This window comes from Osmia bicornis, chromosome 10 (assembly GCF_907164935.1).
Source record: "Osmia bicornis bicornis chromosome 10, iOsmBic2.1, whole genome shotgun sequence".
Lineage (NCBI taxonomy): Eukaryota > Metazoa > Arthropoda > Insecta > Hymenoptera > Megachilidae > Osmia > Osmia bicornis.
Genome location: NC_060225.1, coordinates 6,782,796 through 6,801,728, shown reverse-complemented (window position 1 = coordinate 6,801,728; position 18,933 = coordinate 6,782,796). Strand labels below are relative to the sequence as shown.

The following is an 18,933-nucleotide window of genomic DNA, read 5'->3' as shown; positions in this document are numbered from 1 at the left end:
AGAAAAAAAAGTTGATGTTCGTTCAGTGTACTTCGATGCATAATAAGGCGTTAGAGAGGCAAAGAACTGTTGGTTCTCTTGATGGAAACGCTAGGAGATGCACTTTCCTGTTTGACGAACTTTTTCCCTTTTTTCCTTCTTTCTACCAAGGGAACCAACCGCAGAAGTAATCTCTGCTTTTTATGCACTACATCACATCGCTTGAGCTGCCTTAAGCGACATTCATTTTGTTATTTACATGATAAGAAAACTTTAAATTGCACGCTACTGCACTCTCTTATTCCAGTAAACACCTTGAACGAAAGAAGTAGTACTTTTCGTTAATCATTCATCACGAATGCTAATAGATCTTGCCAAATGAACTTTCTTCAATTTATCCATCTTCTTTCTTTGAAAGATTCATTTTCTATGTGCAACTTGTTCACGAGATATAAATTATTATAAATTAATATTGATCACGTCTGAGGGATACAGAAATTTTTATAAATATTTTCATGGATTAAACTTTAATATAAATACAAAAATTAATAGATGAGACACGGTGAAGTTCGTTTTAAAATTGATTAGGACTTTCAGTAACTTTGTCAGTTCAGTACACATATGCATTTTGAGATGCACAGTTGCATCAGCACAAAATGCATAAAGCATTTAGTTTGAAGCTTTGGACTTGGTCCAAGCGAGCGACGATTCTCTTTCTTCGTTGCACCTGATGGTGTCTAGCAAATGTTGAATTATGTAGCGTTAACTCCTGTGCCCGTCCATTGCAACAGTAAAATTAAATGTACCTCTTGTTCACAGGAACATCAGCTTTTTGACCTCGGTGTTCAGTTATTAGCTGGTTTATTTCGTCTCTTATATCATCAGTTTTCCATAACTTCTTGCTGGTTAAATAATCCACAAATAATTAGAAAAGTTGCTGTAATAACATTTTAAACTTTATTACGTTATAAATGGTAGAACTGAAATTTAACATTGAATATTTTTGATTCACAAAATTTTTAAAAAATTTTATCTCAGTAGTTAATTATTAATTAGACGGTCCTACAAAAAATTTTAAAATTCACTGTGATAATTCATTTATTTTGAGGGCAATTATTGTAGCGAAAGAAATTCAGAATGAAAATCGACAACTTGCATTACGAATTTGGCTGTACTTTTATAATGAGCTCCGTGCCTTTCGCAAAATTTATAGTCGCGAAAGGATTCGCGTGTGCGAACATAAAAAACAAGGGGTACAGCAGGACGTGCAATTAGCGCGGTTCTCACTCTGTATCGAGCATGAAAACAACACGAAAATTAGTCCATGGAGACTAATTTTATGGTCAGCGGGAAAGCGTGCACACGCGAGGAACCATAGTGTTTAATGCCGCCTCTGCTGGGACACGATGTACACGTGCAGCTGCGGTGACGTTTACAGAGAAATATTGCACTTTCGTGTGGCTGTACGATTTTTTAATTAACCCTTTGCGGTCCATTAAAAACGACCCGCGCACACGTTCGATCACAGTTCATCGTTCTTTAAAAACGTGGAGACAATCTTAATTATTTTGAAATTATATAAATCTCCGACTATTTGGTTAAAATATACGCGATAAAAATAAGGAATTCCTTTGAAAAAATAAATGTTCATTAAATTATTATACGTGGAAAATTATGTCTGATGATATTAGTGAATGATACTGTTCATTTTGAAACATTGAAAGTCTGATGGGATTTGATGACAGAAAAGTTTTATAAAATTACACTTACATTACATCAATTTAAAACTTAAACTTTGATAAATATTACTGTATACATGTATCCTTCATTAATGTCCTTAGTAGGAAATGGTTGATTATTTTATGGAGCAGTTCAATATCATAATTAATCCTCAGTTGATAAAGGCAAATCTTTAGAATTTTATTTTTTTCTAGTTTCTAAATTTTAGACTATCTTTTTTTAAATATTAATTGTCCAATACATGAAAATTTTAGAATGGAAATTTGAGTGCTTAATTTTAGTCGATGCATCATTGTAACTGTAGAAGTGGTCATGAAAAAATTAAAGATAATGAATAGATGGGTCAGGTTATAATGACTTTCGAAAGTCGTCGAAAACAGAATCGGCACCTTTTGTGTTAAAGAAACCAGGAAAATGAGCGTGCTGCTTACTACGAAACAGCTCTTCAGGGTGAAAGCCGTGCTTAAGTAGCAGCTTTCGTGTGTCAAACAATGGATCGAGCCAATTGATCGGACCAGTTGCTTTTGACGTAAAGCAATATCGTCAAACAGAGCTTGAGCACGTTTCTGAACAATGTTTACTACCATCGATCCCTCGAGAGACTGTAATTTCACTTTATATTAAATTCACCAGCAACCAGTTATCCACCACCTGCAAGAATCTTTTACCCAAAAGATCTTTGCTGTTAATTTTTCATTTCGTCCGGGGATTGTTGATTGCCTCGGTTTTACAAGAAGCTTTCCCGGCTTTCCTTCAACTACGAGAAAATTGTTTCATGAAAATCGATTTACTCCTGTGGAAGAGTGCTCTTCTCAAGATATATGAATCTTCCATATTCTGTGGACAAAAATATGTTGTTATTATCATTGTCTTTTACAGAGGCAATCGTTCTTTAAATATGCTATTATTTATTATACTATTATTGGTAATTTTATGTTACTAAAATCTTATATTTATCATTAGGCCTTAAATAATTATTGAATAATCTTATTAGATTTTTAATGATAATTGAATAGTCTTATTAGTTCCTAAAACACTTTAAGGAAATTGCACTCCATTTTGTCAACAGCTGCTTGAAAATAAGCAGCGGTTTCAAACGTGTTAGAAAACAAAGAATCATTCGTAAGTAAAAGGTGAATATACGAAAAGGAAGAAGAAGAAGATATTGCATTGAACGAGGTTTCCACGTGAAACGAGGCCTTCGAACCACATATTGAAATGAAACCCCCAAGCATCTTGCAAACATTTTTCCCGTCCAGCTAGACTCATATCCGTTCAAGTATTTAGACTTGTCAGGTACACAGACACATGAAAAGAAATCGATGCTTTGAATTTTTTCAATGATACAATGGAAATTGTGAAGTTTCTGCTTATAGAATAACATGTTGTCAAATTTCAAATTTTATTAAAATATCTGTTCCATATGGTATTGACGATGGTTTTGATTCTCTTAACAGGAAATTAAATTTCTTTCACGAAATTGCAATACACTTCGTCTCAAATTGTTACGTTAATATTGGAAGAAACAAATTTCTTATTTTTAATTAGAAAATCCATTAGAGTGCCTTTGTTGATTCTTGTTATAATATTTATTTTCATTTATTTTCAATTTATAAATAGATAGACTGATTAATAAATCCGGCGTTTGTACCTGAAATCATTTGAAATTCTCTCCTTTTGAAACCAGAAGTGCATCTTCTTTTTCAAAGAATAGGAATTGGAAAATAACGCGTAACATCAGTAACCAGAAACGTTTTCGAAAACTAGATAGTGGCGTATTTTTTTTCTTTTAACTCTTCCATGTCGGCAAATTGTAAAAAACAAACCGACCGAGTATCGAATCTCTTTTTATAGTTATGCTGCTCGAAGCGGAAAATAATCACGCACAGGAAAGGACGAAAATCGGGCATGTAAATATATTTCCAGCGTTTTTCAAACTGGTTTCAGCCACATGGATTTTTGCATGAGAGCACATCACGCTGATGTACGCGATGCACTTCTTTCTTTTTTTTTTTTGCAACCAGTGCAAAAAGCACGGAAAGTTACGAGCTCGGCATTTGATTTTACGGAAATTTTTTGTAATCAGCCTGTGCAACTACCAGCTAAAAAGCCGTAATTTTAATGAAGAAAACTCGTGTGTTACTTTTGACGTGAAAAGAAATTAGAAGTTTCGAAAAAGTGATAACAGCATATGAAATATTATACAGGATGTTCTATGTTTTACTGTATTTTTAAAATAGTTAAAAGTGGAGGAAAGGTAGGACAAAATTGACGATGAGTGATGCATACTCAAGAATTTGGATTATGCACTTTTGTGCATTGTGGTGCATCAGAAAAATGCAATTGTATTTTTTTTTTAGTGCATCAATCGGTGTAGTTTCCATTTTTTTATAAAAAAAATATAATAGAATTAAATGGTGACCGATGAATATGTGTGGAATTTAGTTCATGCACTTCTGTGCATCGGTGCATCGGGGAAGTGCAATTGCACTCCTCACGGTCGGTTGCATCAATCGATCTAGCTTTCATTTTTTTATAAAACATGCTAATAAAATTAAGGTGAGAGATGAATATTGTAAATTCAGTTTACGTACTTTTGTGCATCGGTGCATCAAAGAGTGCAATTGCACTTTTTCTCTGAATTGAAACCCTATACTTTTGAATGTTTCAATCGATGCAGTTTCCATTCCCCATGAAAAATATTGACATACTTATAGCTTAAAATGACAAAGTTAACAGTTTTTCCAAAATTTTCTATATTGCCAAATTTTAATTCAAAGCACACAAACAATTTTTATCAAAGAACTTTTGAAACAGTCTAATAAAAACGGGGCGCATTTGCATCTTTCATCTTTGATTAAGTAATTGCGTCCAGTCGAAGACTATTTAACGTGGTTAAATTTTGTGAAGTTTCTAATTGGAGTTCGTAAGTAGAACAAACGTACGGTTGAAACGCGATCGTCTGCATTTTGTTCGAGGGATAATTGTCATTTCCGGTGAATTCGCTAAGGGACGTCATTATTTTCGATAGTTGACGATTAAATTAAGACAATTTTCCACCGATTATCGGGTTTAATTGATGATCGATATCACCCACGATTGAATAAGTTTTTAGTTCATGAATACTTGTCAAATTCATGAATTAAGGGAGCAATAAAATCATGGTATTTGTATTTGTATTATTGTTTATGATTTTATTCAAACTATAATATTATGTAGATAATAGAGACTGTTTATCGACAATTAAATTACTTTCTAGCTTATTATCAGTGACTTTTTATTAGTCAAAGAACACAACGAGGCATTTGAAGCGTGACGTGAAACTGTAAATAAATCGTTTAACGTTAGACAGTGATTGACGTGTAAAAACACGTAAAAAAGCACCATTAATATAGATACAATACACGTATGGTGACGTTGAATTATAGGACACTAACAACGTATCCTGAAAAACTACATTAACTATACGATACAATATTAATAAATCTTGAAATATAATTTATTATACTTTCAATCAAATATTTTATATAATAAAATTATTATAGTTACAGTAGGAAAAATATATTCTTTTTTGTTTGTATAAAAATAAAATTATTAATAATTATCCACAAAAATTTCGTAAAAATGAAGGAAACAAAAATTTAGAAAAGAAGCTTAGTTAATATGTCATAAAACATCTGCAGTGTGACGATAGTAGAGGAAGGGTTTAGACTTTAGATGATGTTCTTGGTATAGAGTTAACGGTATGCATTTAAGAGACTCTTGAATGATAAAAGTCATTTATGAATATAAATTCACTTTCATCCGTGAGTAAAAGACTTTTCCGAGAAACGAGTCGCACGTGCATACATACTTGGCATTCTGTTCTGAATATTTCATTAGAGCATAACGTACAAACAGAATGATATCGTAGCGCGATATTCTTGTATTCATGATGTTATACTTGTATATAAGAGTCGAATACTTGTTCTATATACACCACGTGCGTGATTTTCCTGAAACTCTTAATCATAATCTCTCTCAGAATTTTTAAAATTTTGAAAAAATTAATTGCAAAGTAAAATTCTTTTTGCTACCATCTCAATCTTGTTTAATTTGAATATTTTTTCTGCAAAAAATTTCAAAAATTTACTTCTACATATTTCTCTTTAAAGCAAGACTTTTAATTTCATCTTATTTACAGTTTCATCATCATTTCTGAAATATGAAAAATTCTAAATATTACAGTAATAATTCTAAATAATTTTAAAATGATAAAAATATTATAATTTTGGGCTATAATTTTCAAGTAATAATAGCATAGTATAAAAATTTATGTTGATCCTTGAATGTCCTTATCGATCAAATCCAGGATACACGTTGAATTCCAGACATGCACGGTGTCGTTGATAATACAGGTGATCCATCGATTTTCATTGGTTTCTACCTAAATAATCCGTAGTCGGGTATAAATCAATATAATTTCATGAATATTCCAACGTGGACGTGTGTCTAGCTTGTTACAACTTCCAATCCCCGTCAGCTGGTATTAGTGTAAACACGTGTGTCCACCATTTCATTGGTAAATCCTTTCATATCCTCTGCTAAAAGCTGAATTACACCGGGATCTTAGTCCAAAGGGATTCCTTGTTCATCGATTCTGGATCCTGAACAACGCGATAAGCGGTCAATAATCCTTTTCGTCCGACGATTATTTCTATCTTCGTTTCCATTGGTTTCCTTTCTATCTCTGCCTCCGCTTTTATTCGTGTAAAAACATCGGAAGCTGTTCAATTACCTATCGTGAAACGTTCACGTTTGTACAAAAGGTTTCTACGTGTTTCTTTTATCCCTTAGAACGAAAGTCAAAGATAATATTGCTTGATTTTAATTAGTTCGTTTTAGGAAAAGAGGTAATGTAGATTCTGTACACACTGATTTAACCCGTTGGACGGCGGACCATGGAGAGAGCCCCAATTTTAATTTAACTTCGTATTTCGTTATTCTGTTAAAGTAATTATTCGGAATTTAATTGAGAAACTTATTTTTGAAGAAAAGATAATTCTATGAAATTGTTATTTGAAATGTTTATCAAGTTTAATTCAAGAACCCTTTATTTAATATTAAAAGGAAATGTATTTAGAATTAGAACTAGGAGTACCATATAATTCGTCACAATTATCTACTTGATTTTAATTTGTCATATTAAGCAGAGATTTGATATAGAAGGGTTAATTGAATGGAAGGTAGAGAATGAAGTACACGATACTTCAGGAAACTAGATGTGCATGTGGACAAGTAGATAAAGACCCTATCTGTTTCTTGATTATAGTTCTTCAAGCATAGACTATGTCCCTTTGAGGTCGGGCTCGCAATTACCACGAGCTATCATTTTCCACCCTGTAGTCGTGGTTAACGGTGCATCAGAACGATAGCGTGCACTTACGCTGACCATAGTGGTTGTACTCGTTTAACCCTGTTCCATGGAAAATGAATTCCCTGCTTTCTTTCATCGATTCAAAAAGCCGATGTATTTTCCTTCCTACAATACGTACCTGGAAAATTGTATGCAACTTCTTTTCCATTTACAATTATTCGAACGATGAAAATTGACGAATAAAATAATAATAAAATTCTAAATATAGAAAAAATGAAGTACATGTAACGTTCTACTATTTTTTTGGTTTTAATATTGATGAATCGTTTATCACTGGCTGCTGTTACATGCATCCAGTTTGCAACAGAAATTAATGCTGATTGATTGCAGTTGTTCGGACACGTCCATGTGATCCCAAAACAAATCGATTTAATAATCGTTTCTATTTGATATGATGGAACGTTGTCACAGATGCCGTTGACACGAGGCTGAGTATTTCAGCTCGTTCAGTACAGCCGACGCAAGTTATGAATTTATCGATTCAGTGTACCGTTGATCAGTGATTCGACAATACCTCTTCCCATGAGAAATCGGTTTAAAAGTGTCCTTATTTTATTTTAGAAAAATAGATCATTTATAGTTTTGTACATAAAATAGATTCTTATATCTACATTCGTGAGATCTAAGAATGTTGAATTTACTTTATTCCACCATGTATTCTTTTTTTTTCTTTTTGTTGGGAAAAAATTCTTTGGCAAAAAGGAAATCTTTCTTTCAATTTTCTTCGTTTTCTTTAAAAACTCGACGGATTCTTAAAATCACTCAGTTCTGTTAACTTGCGATTAATAATACTTAATTCTGAGTAATTAATGAAGTAATTAATACTTCATAATTGCAAGTGAATATATCAAACAATAATTATTTAAATATAATAATTTTCAAATATTAGAGTGGACTATTATAGGTATTTTAGAATGCAACAACTTGATTTTTTCATCACTAATTAATAATTAATGAATTAGAATACTATCAAGAAACCTGAAATTGAATTTGCATAATCATCTTGTCACAGTTACTTTGAGACTCTTCAAGAGCTGTCTATCATTTCCCACGATTATTCGTATCTCTTGGGTCAACGTTGGTTTGTCATATAATTAGCAGTTGTTCTTGTAAGCTCATGAATACATTAGTGATCGTGAGGCGGAAACACGGGAAAAGATTGAATATTTAAAACGATTGATAATAGGCGGCATATCATTTCGCGGAACAAGGGGGTCAATGATAATGAGTTTTAATGTTATCGTACTGACACTTCAGTGAGAAATGTTCATAGGTCGTTGTGAAGCGCGATGCCTAACTTTCTTTCTTCGGATAAAAAGTAAGGAAAATTTGTAGAAAGTCATATCTGTATCAGAATAAAATATACTCATAGGCATTTGCAAATTATTTTTTCTTTTACCATTAACAAATTATTGTTAGATATGAAAAGGAATATAAAATTGCAAAAATCCAAAATTTCACAAAATATGCAGCCATCAATAAATTATTCGAGAAATTTAGACTTTAACCTTTCGTAAATCGTTCGTCGATTTCCATTTGATGACTCAATTTACTAGGACGAAATGATCACGATTGTGTAAGGACAAATCGATGGTTTTGCAACTCATCCTTTCGATTTCTCCTCGATCTCTTCGACAATGCAAAATTGCGGTTGGCCTATTACGCGACCTCTCCTAACCAATGATTTTAGAAATTTCACGAAAGAATAAGTATCACCTTCTACTAGAAACTCGTTATCCGCATGAAAAAAGAAGGAAAAATATAAATGCGAGAACGGTAACACTTTAACACTTTCCGTGAAATGAATTTAGTTTCTATGTTTTTTCTAACGAATGAAGCAAACTCTGCTTCTTTTACCTAATTCTTAGTCACCAGACCGCTATTATAGGTAATGGAATTATGATAATTCCAATGAATACGAAATTGGCTCGTTTCGCTCCGGAATTTCATCTTCTTCCATTTATTCTTCTATTAGTATCTCGTTTCCTCTAATCTCTCCTCGATGGAATGAAATTTCAACCCTCCCACACTTATCGAACCTCGTAAGAAATATTTTCTTTGCACTGAATCTGAACAGAATAATATCTTCAAATTTTTTTTGTCTCTACTTTCGATCCTTTTAATTGCAAAGCTCTTTGAATCACTTCAACTGATCTGTCAAGAATTTTCCAGCTTCGTTTCTGAAACAGTGTCACAAACGGCAGTGTTCTTCTTTGACTTTGGCTCAAAGTCAACGTTTTTGAGCGAATCGAATCGATATCGCCTTCCAATCGCTTCCGGAAACTACCTTCACGAGGAAAACGTGTCCAGCAATGGTCTATAGGACATGGACAGTAATTAGTCGATGCAATCAGCGGCAGAGGTTCCCTCTCGAAACTTTGAAGCTCGTATATTATCGTCACGATAAGGACTTGCTGACCGGAAGGACGCGTGATATCGTTCAGGTGTTCTACTTCTTCTTTTTCATTTTCACACTTTTCCATCGCCTTTTTTAATTTTTCCACGCGGGGGAACAGTTTAGTTTCGCGTCGATCGTTAATCAAGGCAACGGTCGCACGTCGAAAAATTGATGAATTTTCTTTTTTTACGAAAAACCGCTGTTCGTTTCTCTGTGATAACGCGTCGCTTTTAACGAGCTTCATAATCGAATACGTTTTAACTGTCCTTGTTGCTGGTTGTCGTTTCTGGTCGATGCTTTTTACCCGCCAGGCTATTGATTCCGGGTGTTATTTAACGAACGATTGCTTCAATTAGTCGGTCGGATGAAATGTTAGTCGTTTGTTCGGGGTCGAAACAATCGATAGAAATATGGTTTGTTTATTTCGCGTGAACCCTGCTTCCTTTTGTTGTCTTGTTTTCAGCTGGACGGATTGAAAAGAGCCGGCTGTGAAAAGAAATTTTCATTGGATTTTATTTTTCACCCCTTTGAGGAAAATTCATTGTGGTTACTCGTAAATTCATATACGTTCGACAAATACGTCCTTTTTATTACAAGTTTGTAACGTTCATTGAAGCGAGCAAAATATTATTTTTCACCTGTCTATACGAAAATCAATTAATTGTAATTTTCAAAGGATTGTCACACGAGACATTTTCATCACATTTCATGGAAGTATCTTTTATAGTTGAAAAATTATTCATGGTATTGAATATTTATATTCGAAAATCTACTTTGCAAGATGTCAAATAATATTAAAATCTATTCTATTAATTTAGATTAACTTCCAAGTGGAATAAAGAGATTTATTACAACTTTACTTTGTTTATAAAGGTCTTGAAAATTGAATTTATTATTTTAAATTAATTTTTAAGTAAAATTTAAAACACATTTTCAGTTGATTTAAAAAAAAATTAGTTTCTTGAATAATGAAGTTGTTATTTATAGAACTTTTTATTTTGCAAATACTGTAAGTACATCCGTTGTTAATGAAGTTTCCAGAATTATCGCTTAATTTAAATTTACATAATTATCCATGAATAATTCATGAAATGTTTATTTTTCGTTTTGTAACATTCCGCCATTAAATGTATATATTTTTTTGTACCAAGAATTTGATTATCATTGTAATTATCATTTCTTGTCTCGATATTTTCGTGTTTAGTCTTGGCGCAAGTTTTTGCGAGATTAATCGACTCGTACTTCTTATTTTGTGAAATTAAGCTCCGCACAGATAATCGCGATGTTTGTTACGTGAAATGTTTTAACGACTAAACCATTAACCGATGTGAAGCGTTTCATTCGTGGAATAATGTTTTTCACGTGATATGTCCAAGGTTTTATAATTCATTTGATGTTACGTAAATAGAAACCGAAAGGAATAACAACAGATATATGTGCAAAACACTTTGCGATTGTCGAACGAGTCATAAAATGCAAATTTACTTCTGATTCTTGATAATATATATCTGAGTTTATTAACTGACCAACAAAGTAATTTTTCTTTCATTAATATAATGTGATTATTTTGTATTTTATATTTCATACGAGCTGAATTTGCTATGTTTTATAATAAACATTTCAATTTCTTAACATGTTGAATATTTGGGGGGTCACCTATAAAGTTTGATACTAATCGAATAATCAAAATAAGAAAAATAGCATTAATATTATTCGATTTACGTAAGATAGGAAGTGAAAGGCTTATATTAAAGAAAGGAACGATCGTATCCTGAATAATTTACTGTGGCAGTGAAATCAAAACTTACCAACCTACTTTTATAACGAATATTTAAGAGCTCGCTAGATAATTGTTTCGTTTACCTGCAATTTTTATGCTGATTTACTTCGTTGAATAATGCATGTTAACGGTAACTTTCTGAAAAGTTTCCTACCACCAGCTCGTTATTTTCTATTAGATCAACCACTAGATCGTTATTGGTGTAGTGAGTGAAACAAAGCAGTTATCACCGTTCCACACGTTTCTCTATCAAAACGGCTGTTTCACGGACTGTGATTAGTTGCACAATGCTGTGAATTAATTTTTTGCATAAAAGAAAGACGCATGATTGTGGCATTATACAACAAAAACCTTTGTTAGTGATCTGACTAATAAGGAAACTTTTTGAGCTGTTTCTTTCTGATTTTAATTAAACTGAAATATGTTAAATAGGATCAACATTCTTCTTATTTAATTAAAAATTTCCATTCATATTTGGTATATAGCAAAGTGATGACTCAGGCTGTAAAGGATGAATTAAAATATTTTTCTGACCTCCAAATTGCTATATTTGAGCAAATTAAAGATTTCATAGCATTTTAGGTTTATACTGTAATTTTTATTATTATTCTTGTATTATTTTTATTAAATTTCAATTTAGTTAAATTACACGTTGCATTTAGTTGCATTACACGTTGCATTTAGTTACATTGCATATTGCATTTAGTTGCATCGCACATTGCATTTAGTTGCATCGCACGTTGCATATCAATTCAATTATATATTTCTTGCACAATAACTGACGGATGTTCTTAAATTATCCTGATAATTTCTGATCAAATTACATCAATGATGACTAATAATCATTAAAAGCAACAAACCGTGCCATGGATTGATTAGCCAATAAAATGTATCGAATGCCACGTATAAAAAGTGCGCATAGTTCGTTTAGCATTGCGAAATGATTCATGAGACAACAGGATCTTTCAGAACGAAATCCAGTTATCAATGTACTTAAAACGAATCACTGAAAGTCAAACATCTTTCAGATAAGAAGTACACTTAATAGTATAATAAAAGCAGCAGTTGATAACGTGATACAATTCAGCTTGTAATAATCAATTTAATTGTAAATGGATTGATAAATATCAGTCAGTTATAATTTAATTAATTATAATTTATAAAGTACAGTTGTATCCATATGAATAATTTAATTTGATATCCGTGATGCATAAAGATACGTACATGTTTGAAAAATTACGAAGCAAATAATTGGGTTCGATTTTGCAAGCTACATTTCGCAATTCGCATGACACACGAACGTGTTTTTGTTACCGGGAATGAAACTGAAGTTTGTTTTACGAGAGACGGATATGCTCAGATTAAGAAGGTAAATATTTTATGATGTTCGTTTATGAAACACGGTAATGCATGTTTATTTAAACATGCATTTTCGATCAAGGGATATACCCGTTTAGAGATGCATATGTTTCAGAGAGATTTTGTTACGGTGTATTAACATTTTACTAATTAATCTTCCGAATATTATTTAAGTGAATTTTTGATTCAGATCCTTCGTTCATAAGTCCATCTACAAAGAGCTTAGTTCTTTGATTAATTATTTAATAAATGTCCCTGGATAGGGTTGAAATTAATTCTCTATAATTCAAATTTTTTATTTGATTATTCAATAATTTATTAACCACGATAGATGTAGGTTACAGTGGTACACAATTATTGTTTAAAATTTTAACTACTAGGCATTAACTACCTATTACAAAATGACTTTGCAAAATTATTATATTTGAAATTGTAATTTTTTAAAATTTGAACCTAAATGAAAAATCTGTGCTTCTATAAAAATTTCTGTAAATTTTATATTCAATATATCTATGTTTTATTTCATATTTTGAAATTATTTATTTGATGGTCAAATATAAAAATAGAAGCCATGTGTGTGTGTAACGTATACTTCGAGCATCAACAACTCGTCATGATAATGTTACAACAACCGCAAACAAGTTTCCTACAGAGCAAAAATATACCAGGAAGCGGCACCTATCGTGATCATGTCAGTCAGCATCTTATTAAAGCCTTAACCCGGTTTTAGAAGCGTAAAAGAGAAAAAGATGAAAAACAAAGTTGAATCTAGTGGCGAGTTACTTTCACGAAGAGTGATTAAAAGACTCGGCCTGATTTACCGTGAAATAACTTTTCCCTACTGAGGTGTCGTTGCGTTCGACGGAAATGCAATTTCACCGATTTTCAAGCCTCTATCGTCCTCTGGTCTTCGTTCCATTTAGAAATAAATTCTCTATCATTGGAATCGAAGTATCGAATATCCAATTGTGCGCTGTGCTATAATTAATTGAATTAGTGCTTTAGGTTCTATAAAGCAATTATATTTTTAGATACCTGTTTGCTTGTTCCATTTAACTTTGCAAATAGATATACCAATTATCAAAGATACTGAAATACTTGATAATTAGCTCTTCGTTAATTAAGTTTCTTAAATTAAATTTTTCAAACTTTTCATTAGATAACTAATTATTTGATTTATCCTCAAATCAAATTTCATTTAATTTAACTGAAGATTAGAATTTTATCAAATATAAATTGTAATGAATTGAATTGAATTTAAATTCAATTTGGTATTAAAAATACCCAGGTGTGCAGAATGTGCATGTTTGGTTTCGTTAATTGCAAATTACATGGAATTTTGATAGAAGGATTCATCATGGTAATGCATTCCCTTGATATATCACCGAGAGACACTCCCTGTTGCTATCGCGCTTGCAAACGGGCGAATTCAGTGTTCAAAATTAATACCCGGAGTGTGATACGCAATCTCGATCGCATTTCACTTCCATAGACGACCGTGAAAGGAACAACTTCAATTAAACCCCGATTTGACGGGTCGAGTTTCGTTATTAATTCTAATGAACATGAAAAATCGAAGATTCGTTTCGTTGCTCTTCTTTTACGTTTCTATGTTTAATAAAGGCACATCCGATCAATTGATGAAACGTTCTGCGTTCATATAACTTCGATTTAATAAAGGATGTTTGAACACCTTTGTTTAACGTATAATTTTTGTTTGACGAAGGATATTAATTTTCAAGTAAAATTCAATATATTTTTATTCAGAAAGAAATAAAATTACAGTGTTATTCAGCTGCGTTATTTAATGTATTAAGAAATAAATAAGCAAGTCAATGTCTTTATATTTTTATAATTATCTAAGTTTTTATTAACAATGGAGTTGAATGACTTCCCGCTTTCACCACGATGACTATATTTAAAATGATGATATACCTTTTATGGTTCATAGAAGAGTAATTTCTATTAGGAGATAGAAAGTCGATATTGGAATTTTGATAAAAATGAACGGAACTAGTTTCAGAGAAACTCTGTTATTTTTTTCTCCCATATAAATTGGTATTTTTATTGCGCCTTTTACCTTTTATCATTTCACCGCGATTGCTGTTCTGTTAGATAGAAACAAAACGGTTATAAAATCATACAAATTTCAGTTTCTCGCTATACAAATAAATATAGATTCATTTTTCTTTTTTCCTGAAGGCTGATATTTTTATTCGGATTTCAAATGATTGGTGCTTCAAATAATAATTGGGGAAAGAAAAAGTGAAAAAAATATTTCAGTAGTATCATTGTTTTCCTAATAATATAAAATTGCAAATTAAAATTAAATTTTTGCACCCTTAAAACGTCTTATCATGCATGCCCATATTTACCGCGACAATGAACGCGTTAACCAATAAGAATTACCATCGTTCACGCGATGAAACTGCGAATTGAACATCATCGGATTACCAGGCAGTCTCTTGGAGCACCCTTTAAATTCCAATTTCCTTTCCTCAATTATTCCTCGACCTTATTTGAACGTTCAACGCTACTCGGAACTTCCGTGAAACAAACAACAGGAAAGTGAAACACACCTGAATCAGTGTTATCCAACTTCTTCTCATCGGTAGACCGATGTAATTAAAAGTGGAAATGTAAGGTTGTCGCGATAACGACATTATTAAGTTTACTTATTTCGTAGCCGGCGCCATCGTAACAGAGCCGGTATCTCGTTTTATCGCGAGGGTTGAAGTACTAATATCGCGTTTACGAGGCCGTGGATCATGAGGAAGAAAAAAAAAAGAATCTCTAAAGATGTCGTTTCAACGAATAGCGCCACCCCGATGGCCGGTAATAAATGATCAAACGTTATTGCCTGGCGAAGAGGTCTCGCGAAAGCAATTAATCTTGCAAAGGAAAATTATTTCTACTTTAGTGATGATCGAGTTGACGGAAATGGGACATAGGGTGATAGATATTAATTAAATATTAGATTTTTGTCGGTAACCCTATTGATTGCCGTTGAATGGCGGACCATGGAGAGAGCCTCAATTTTAACTTAATTTTGTATTTATCAAATTTCAGATCTCACGCTTTTATTCTATAACTTAATTTTCTATTATAATTTTAGTTTTTTTAAATTATATTAATACTATATAGTAATTTAACCCTACTGATTAGCAGTGTTAATTTTTATCTCTAAGAGTTTTCTTTTTCTGTGAGGTTTTCCAGTGATCGTGACCCAGTAACACTTTTCACGAATCGACGTTTCTATCGTTAGAAATTCTAAGGCGTGTTGCTTGTTATTTATGATACGATATCGAGTAACGAGTGCGTGAAATCATAATTATACAAGGAACAAATACTTGCTGACATTAGGGAGGAGAAGTCGGTGGGTGGAGTGCAAACATAGTGTTGCTTCAGCTGCCTGTTCATCTTACTTAATCATAAGCAGAATGACAGAGTTGGGGGATAATTGGAATTTGTATCGTGCCGCGAACACTGTGGCTGCTTGGCATTTCCCTGGTTATTCATAACACCCGCGTGAAAATCCTTGTGTTAGTTCCGGATTCAACAGAAACACAAACTTCCTTCCTTCTTAATGAAATCATTTTTCTTTCATTTTTCTTTCATTGTTATTTAAGACAGGTTGAAATATTCTACTATAGTAAAATTATAATATAATCATTTGGTTTTTGCATAGAAATTTTTGTTTAGAATGAAAGATTTCTTTCGTTGTTAAGCTTTTGATTTAATTTAAAAATTGTTGGAAAAAAAATATAAAAATCAGGGTAGATAATAGGCAGTTTATGGATATTATATTATAATATTATTTATTTTTTTATTCAAATATCAATTTACAAATGACAATTTGTTTTAAAAAATTTTATCAAACGTTCCATTGTTCATAACACAAAGAAACAAGGCAATTCGTGTTATCTAGGTCCTTTGAATTTGAATACGTTAAAAGATAAGAGCATTGTTTCTGCTGTCATCATTTTCTATTTACAATTCAAAATTCGTATGCTACGAACTTGTTTTCGTACGTTTGCACAGCTGTAGGTAACACTGACTCGTAACATCTCTAGTAAACAAGCTGTTCATAAGTACTAGCCGAGGGCAAGATTTCAGGAAATCCTGTTGACACGAATCTCGTGGAATTTTCGAGGCAATGTAGCCAGTAGATTTAAAACAATTTTTCGTTTCCGTAGCCGAGACCTTCATGCCGGGGCAGTTTACGTATGTCGAGCCGCGAACCGGTGAGAACACCTGTACTTTGTGTGTAATAATCTGTCGCGCGTGATTAATTCGTGTTTAATATTTAATCAATATTTAATATTTGTAGTAATTAATATTTAATTAATTTATTTCATTGGGTACCGTCATCAAAATATCAGTTAGCAATTATGATATAATCTTATATGCCATTATTACCCTTTTTTCATACACTTGATTAAACATTAATTACAGTTCAGAAATTAATACTTATGCAATGTAGGTAATATAATTTTATTAATAATATCCTGCTAGGTGTGAAAATAAGTTTATGAACTTATTAATTAATCTTGATTTCAATTTTCATATTGTATGCAATTGTATGCAATTTCTTTTTATATGCAAAGGATGCAACTATGCACCCAAATTTAAAAATTGCAATTTAAAAAGGAGATTTGTTCATGAATGAGTTAAATTAGAAGATATTGAACACCTGAAATTTTAAATTTCCCAAAGAATAAATTTGGTATCAGAAATATTTGAGCCTAGGTAAGCAGTTGAAATTATTGGATCGTTAAATTTCCCTGGGCGAGGAAAATTTGGAAAAAGGAAATGGAATATGTCGCTGGTCATGGAAACCGTGATGTGCGGTCTCGTTTGCAACGACCGGTGTAGTGATACAGAACAAAATATATATTATATACACACGTCTGTGCTGAACAGCGCTGTTTAAGCGAAACTAGGTCGCATTTCGTTTTCTGTCGCACTGTCGTCGTATTTTTCGATTCTTTTTTTTTTTCTTCTTAGCCACTGCGACAACCTGGTTGCACTTCGTTCAGTGTTTCGATAATTAAATATATAATTGAAATGGTGAAAATTATTTTGGTACTTTCAAAGTGTGAATTATGTGTTTTAGGCATATTGCAATTATTTATACTCTTTAAATTTGATTATTTCAACTCATTCGGATCATATTAATTAACATTTTTAAATAGAAAACAAATTGGAAAAGTATATAAATTAATAATAGAAAATAAATTAGCAAAATTGGTAATTTTACTGCTTATTTCTATTTTTAAAGCTTTATTTTCGAAATAATATATTTTCAACTTGTGTGAATTAATAGATCAAATAAATTATTATTTGTGCGAAATGTAGTGTGAGATAGTTGATGCACCTCGATCTAATATGTTGGAATGAATTACAGAGATCGTGCGAATCAGGTAAAAAGTGCAGTTGCATCTTCGATGCGTGACTCTATGGTAAAAGTGCATCGAGGACGCGATGACCTTAATGCATTCTCTATGGAAATGGTTACTTGGCATGGTCCGAATATCGAGCTTGTATTATTTATCGACTGGCATTGCTACGGTGGCTCTCTCGTAAACGACCGGCTTCCTCGATGCACTCGAGTGCATCCAGCGAATGCATCTAGGACGTTTCCTTTATAAATTAACGTGAAAAGATTTTTGAAGCGGTAGCCTACTTGAACGGGCATAGTAAAAATAGTGATGTGAATAGAGAAACTCGAGTAACCGAGTGAATCTTTCACTCGATACGATTACTATTCAACTGTATAATTAATTGGAAGTGGGTTGCTTCCTTTCATAGGGAAATCTTTTTTTCACGGTCGAATTCCTTTTTTTTCTTCTTTTAATTATACGCTTCGATACGCGTGCAGTCTATTTTATTTTTGTAACGAAATTGAAATTTGATGAAAGAGATGTAGAGATTATTCGTGTTTAACAATTTTGATTGAATTTTGGACGTGATAGATATTTTTATTGTCAAAATTCAACGTTGACACTATTTTTAAAAGTAATTGGAGCTCGTGATTGTTTATTCGAGTGAATTGGCATTCACAAAATTGAAATAGAAAATAACAATATAAAATTAAATTCTGGTATTAATTAAAGGCTTACAATTAATTTTTTAATTTTTCTAACAGATGAAATGTTAAAATTAAGGAGAATCCTCGTTATGAATCACCAAAAAGAATGGAAATATTTTATTGTTTAACGAAAGAATGGAAAAATTCATGCCGTGTTAAGTCAACAATTC

The 18,933-nt window shown here is 32.2% G+C and overlaps 1 protein-coding gene across 6 annotated transcripts in view; it reads left to right on the top strand.

Moving 5' to 3' along the window:
* The window catches only part of LOC114871266 (furin-like protease 1), a 177,503-nt gene that overhangs the window by 46,034 nt on the left and 112,536 nt on the right, over nt 1-18,933 (top strand). The gene's annotated exons all lie outside the window — the stretch shown is intronic.